Source organism: Perissodus microlepis, chromosome 23 (assembly GCF_051167445.1).
Source record: "Perissodus microlepis isolate ML-2025 ecotype Zambia chromosome 23, ASM5116744v1, whole genome shotgun sequence".
Taxonomy (NCBI): Eukaryota; Metazoa; Chordata; class Actinopteri; order Cichliformes; family Cichlidae; genus Perissodus; species Perissodus microlepis.
Genome location: NC_140482.1, coordinates 34,812 through 40,732, shown reverse-complemented (window position 1 = coordinate 40,732; position 5,921 = coordinate 34,812). Strand labels below are relative to the sequence as shown.

General features: G+C 39.7%; 1 long non-coding RNA gene across 1 annotated transcript; it reads right to left on the bottom strand.

The window, feature by feature from the left end:
• Positions 1-772: 772 nt before the first annotated feature.
• Positions 773-4,092, bottom strand: LOC146360579 (uncharacterized). The gene is made up of 3 exons (XR_014799475.1): positions 2,222-4,092; positions 1,795-1,905; positions 773-1,528 (listed from the first exon to the last, which is right to left on the bottom strand). It is a non-coding gene; the product is annotated as an uncharacterized LOC146360579 (long non-coding RNA).
• Positions 4,093-5,921: the final 1,829 nt, after the last annotated feature.

Genomic DNA, 5,921 nt, shown 5'->3' with positions numbered 1-5,921 from the left:
ACACTTGGAAGACTTGGCCAGATTTTTACAAAATTATTGGCTGACAGTGGACAGATGAAAGGATGTGGATGGTCACACCCTCGTGCAGTAAAGACGGCGTTCGGTTCATTGAATACACAAAACCAAACACACAAAAGACACAATAAGACAGCTGATCAGTTTGCTTCACTGACTCATCTTTTTTTTTTTTTTTTTTTCCTGTCCCGTTTGGATCTTTAGCCATCAGAATTGTTGTCTGAAGGCTAAGAAAGATGCCAAGCGGCTTTACTTTACCAATTGGATCATCATGGTCTTGCATTTGGGCCATTTGATTGACCTTTATTATAATTATATATTTATTTGATTTGATTTGACATGACTGGGGGATAGGACAGGGAGAAAGAATGAAAGAAAGAGAGGGAGAGAAAGAAAAATAGAGGGGAGAAGAGACGGTGAGAAAGGGGGGAAGAAAGAAAGAAAAACAAACAAAACACCTGGATCACCTGTATGGAGATAAGAAAAAACAGAAGAGAAAACAAACAAGAAAGAGCAACATAATAAGCACAACACCATCACAATAAAACAGCTAACAGTAGATAACAGTAGATACCAAATATTAGATGTTATGTTACAGCACGCAAGATAGACAGCGCACAATGTGCTTTGAGGTAGCAGCTGTTACGGATTCAAATATTGGGGATGGATACAAGAGGAAAAACCACAATAACAACACTGGTCCGGCCGGGTTGAGTCAAACGATGATTTTAATGATCACACGCGTGGGAGATGGACACCGTACGCAGACAGCATCAGATCTCAAAATGGTGGAGCATTGATCAAACTCTTATAGCCTCTAGTGGCCCCCACCTAATCATAAAAGCCTAAACATTCACATTCTTTCTCTCACACAGTGCCTAAGCTACAACCTTGGCTCCCTGTTTATCTGCTCCTGCTGAGATGGGGCAGAAAACTCCAGTATGTTCTGTTCTCTTCTAATCAGACAAATAAGGCGATGACTTTCTGCAAACAGTATTTCTCATAACTCAGCAGTATAATGCATCATAAAACAATATCATTCATTCACAATAAATCAGCAGTCTGATGTAATGCAACTCAGCTTAACAAATGCAATAGTTATCACCTTCTTCTAATTCAGGAGAATAATGCAAACTAAAACTACATAATAATTCACCATCTTTAATTAAGGGTCTAACATGGCATAAAATAATATTATAGTCTGACAAGGTCTAGATTTTTGTATTTGCAAGGTTCCTCACTCGTCCTCTTACAGTCAATGACGTCACACGTGTGGGAGATGGTGTCATTTTTTTTTGTCTTCACACAGAGCCTTAATTGATGCCACCTTCTCTTTCAGGAAAGTATTTATTGCCTTGCATGTATTTTCTTTGTTAATCTTTTTCATCATGTCATTGCACGTTTTTGACCCCTCTGGAAGGATGTGTTCCTTTTTGAACTCAAAGGTTTGTGTGAGCACAGCAGCAGAGAGCAGAAGCAGCAGCAAGCAGGAACACTGAACCCTCGTGATTCCCTGAGGAAGAAAAACACAGAATTACATTAGAAATCTCAGGACATGATCAACTTTCCCAAATCGGTGTTTAAGAGCTTGTTGAGTTCCAGTAAAAAACGTTATTGGAAATGTTTAGTTAATGCTGCGCAGCAATTACTACGTAATTACTGCGTAATTACTGCGTAATAATTACGCAGTAGAATAAACCATCTCATAAATTTAGTATTTAATTAGAAACACCTTCTTCTGTTTTGCCCAGCATTTGTAACACCATTTTTAAAGATTACCTTCATTTTTTCCTTGACTTATGAGTGGTTGGTTCCAGTTGTTCAATCAGGAGGCACTCGTCTGCAGCACCAGTTGGTAAAGACGTCTTTGCTGAGTGAAATTCTCTGAAGCTGGTAAATGGTAACAGTGAATTCATTATGCAGAGCCTGGTTATATGGGCATCTCCTATTAACGTGTAGAAGCAAACACAAGTGCTAACGCTAACAACATCCAATCAGGATTTATTGGAAGTTAGATCAAAGCTAACATCTGCATTACATGTGAGCACTACACATGTTATTTAACATATATAACGTATAAGATTTTTAGATCTTTCTCTTTCCCTCAAGAAGAACTGCTAAAACTGTAGAAATAACATTACAGAAAAGCAGGACATGCTCAAGCAAAACATTATAGAAGATCAAAATGACGAGTCCAAAGACTGACCTGTGTGCAGCTGAGGGTCATGCAGAAAGGAGAGAACAGACCTGTGGAGGCAACAGAAAGAAAAAGGACACGGATTCCTCTGTGACTTCTTTTTATGCTACACCTTTTACAACACTGTCCTAGTCATCAGTGTCACCGCTCCACAAAGCAACAGTTTAACAACCACATCCCCCCCCCCATTCTATTCGAAAACCTATACTGGAAATAAACAAACAAACAAACAAAACCCCACAGAAGTAAAGAAAAACATCTGACTTATGAGTTGCTATAAAATGCACTTTACAATAGAATTACAGCAGAGTCACTGTATAATTAAGAGTAAATAACTGTAAAACCTGCTGCTTGTTTCACTACAAGGTTTAGTTTTTCTTTCTGCACTGCGTTTTCACAGCGTTAAAACAAGGCAAGACAAAGCAAAAAGCTAGAAGTCCTCTCTTCTGCTTTGACTTTTAGCTCATCGGTCGATCTTCAGTACATTTTAATAACTATAATAAAAGAAAATTCAAGACATGAAAACTGAAGACTTTCCTGAATTAAAAAGACGTCTTGGAAAAGGAACTTTGTGGATCTTTGTTCAGAGGTTGCAGATTTACAGTGAAGCAATACTTGACTGTTGTTGGAAGTTTTGCTTGCATTCAGTTGATGTCATTTCTTAACACGGTTACAAATTCATACATTTCACAACAAAAATAAGCGAGAGACAGCGAGCGCATAAAAGACAGACGGAGGGGAACTGGCACACAGGGAAAGGGTGGAAAACAGAGAGAGAGGACACATCCATGGAACAGGTGTCCAGCCAGCAGTGATGGAGAAGATGTGCTTGGATAAAACTTTTAAACCTGTAACATAAAGACATTTGATTAATGTGATCAGTGAGTGTAAACTGCAACTAAGCTTCCATGCTTTGTAAGTGGGCATTATCACGTAGCAATAAATCTCTGGGTTTGAGAAAAAAAATGTGGATCTCACTCATCATCTCATTTCTTGTGCTTATGGCTCTCTGCTGAATGAAGTCTGGATGAAGGAAGAAAATTGGCCTGTTATTAGATTATTACTAAAACAAATGTCCTTCTCTCTCCTTTAGGAGGCTACAAGCCACTGTCTCCAAATATGAGCTGGGTTTCTAACAGTCGGTAACAGAGAGACTTTTACTGTGCTTCAGGAAATTATTTGTGGTAAAAGTAGCAGAAGTGGTGGCCATGTTAGCTTTATATTTCTATAATGTGTAAATTTTTGTCAACCAGGTTTTTCTAAGATAATATTACAGCAAAATAAGTATTCACCCTGCATTATGCAGGCCAGTGAGTACAACATAAATACACAACCTCTACAATCAAATGATCACTTTTGAGCAAGCACTTGGTGACAGTGGGAAGAAAGAACACGCTTTTAACAGGAAGAAACCTCCAGCAGATACAGGCTCAGGGAAGGGTTAGCCATCTGCTATGAGCAGATGGGAGGGATACAAAAAGTCCAGATAGTAAAGCCTTTAAATGTAGCTTCCCCTTTTGCCCTAAAAGCTGCTCGTGCAGTGATATCATCAGTGACAAGTCAGGTGCTAATGCAAAATGGTGTTTCAGTGAGGCAGAATTTATTATGACAATACATTTTTTTTAAATACTCAGTATGAATTAAACAGGTTAAAGGTCAATGCTCTGTTGTAATATAAAGACAAAATGATTAACAGCAGCCCAGCAATATCAGTAAAATGCAAATTAGCCACATGGTGCAATGTAAGGAGCTCTGTGATTGGTTAGGAAAGGACAGACTGGCCACCTCGATTTTTCTTCACTGCACATTGATCCATAGCTTTACACTGTAAAGGCTAACAAAGTGCTTTTGCTTTACAAAGACATTTAGCCTCGGTATTCACTCTCTTAAAATGCCACTGGACGCGATCCTTTGTTTTGTTGTTCCTAATATTTCTTATAGATAGCACAGATAGTGCCCCACTGGAATAATCATTCATGTCTAGATATTCCTGTTAAAAGGGAGTTTTTCCTCCTCACTGTAACATGGCAAACACAAACTATTCTATAAAACGATCTAATTTAAACGAACAATCCAGTTGAAGCTTCACACAGCCGTGAAACACTGCCATCTGCTGGACGCGAATAACACAGACGCTGCTTTGACGGGTGAGGGAGTTTCAACAAGTGTGCAATGACTCAAGCATCAAACTACAGAACTATTAGAGCGGACATGGTGCTCTAATGGCTGCTTCATTAATGTAGGTCAGAAAGGATAATAGAAAATCAATAAATTATGAAATACAAAACTTACTGTTTCACTGCGCACACAAACCTTCTCTTATTAGCACAACACTGCCCAGGGCTCAGGGCTCAGAGTGTATTCCTTATAACCTATTAAACCTTAGCATGTTATTTTGAAGTGTTACCGGTGAAACAGCCAACCAGTGAAGTTAACTGTAATTTCAACATTGAGCTACAAAAATGCTTTTTTTTTTAAATAAATTATTTTTTATTTCTTTTTACAGTTTTGCAATTTTACACAAGTTTTATCATCAGTGTCACAATGACCGCTGCTAAAATGGAGTATGAGCTTTTTGTTGGTCTGATTAAAAGGTTAAATGTAAAAGCGTAATTTAAACATGTGATGTGAGGTCATTAATTACAGTGCAGGTGTCCTGCTTTAGGATCATATATTAATACTTACAAAACAGTAAAGTTGTAGAGAATCTATATTCATTATCGTTGCTAATCATGGAAAGACAAAGACGTCAGACTCTGCTGAAAAATTTTACACCCTCCTACTCTCTGCACACAGCGGTCTGAGGGATCTTCCAGGACTTGGTGTTCGCTCACTCTGCGGTAGAGTATCACTTCCTGTTCCTGCTCAAACACAGTGGTGTTTCTGAGTAGCTTATTGCTTAGCAATTTAATTAACAACTTTTAAATACATTCTTCTTTCATAGTATAATCTTCACGTGCTTCATCCGAAGCACACTTTCTGTGTACTCACTACCTAATTTATAGCCAAAGCTTTCACTCACTGTCTCTGTACTGTTTCGCTAGCTTAGCTTAGCTCGTAGCCGACTCGTTAGCACCATGGCTACTTCACCTGTCCCTCCTGCACTTTCTTGCTCATTGTGTCAGATGTTTAGTTACTCCTCGGCCTCCTTTAGCAGTAATGATATCTGTAACAAATGTAGCATATTTGCAGCTCTGGAGGCCAGGATTACTGAATTGGAGACTCGGCTTCGCACCCTTCATTCACCCGTAGCTAGCCAGGCCCCTGTGGCTGGTGCAGCCGAAGATAGCGTAGGCCCCGCTAGCTGTTCCCCGGCAGACCCCAAGCAGCTGGGGAAAGAGGGCGGCTGGGTCACGGTGAGGAGGAAGCATAGTCCTAAACAGAAGCCCCAGGTACACCACCAACCCGTTCATGTGTCTAACCGTTTTTCCCCACTCGGTGACACACCCGCCGGGGGTCAAACTCTGGTAATTGGTGATTCTGTTCTCAGACATGTGAAGCTAGAGACACCGGCAACCATAGTCAATTGTCTTCCAGGGGCCAGAGCAGGCGACATTGAAGGAAATTTAAAACTGCTGGCTAAGGGTAAACGTAAATTCAGTAAAATCATAATTCACGTCGGCAGTAATGACACCCGGTTACGCCAATCGGAGGTCACTAAAATCAATATTGAATCGATGTGCAACTTTGCTAAAACAATGTCGGACTC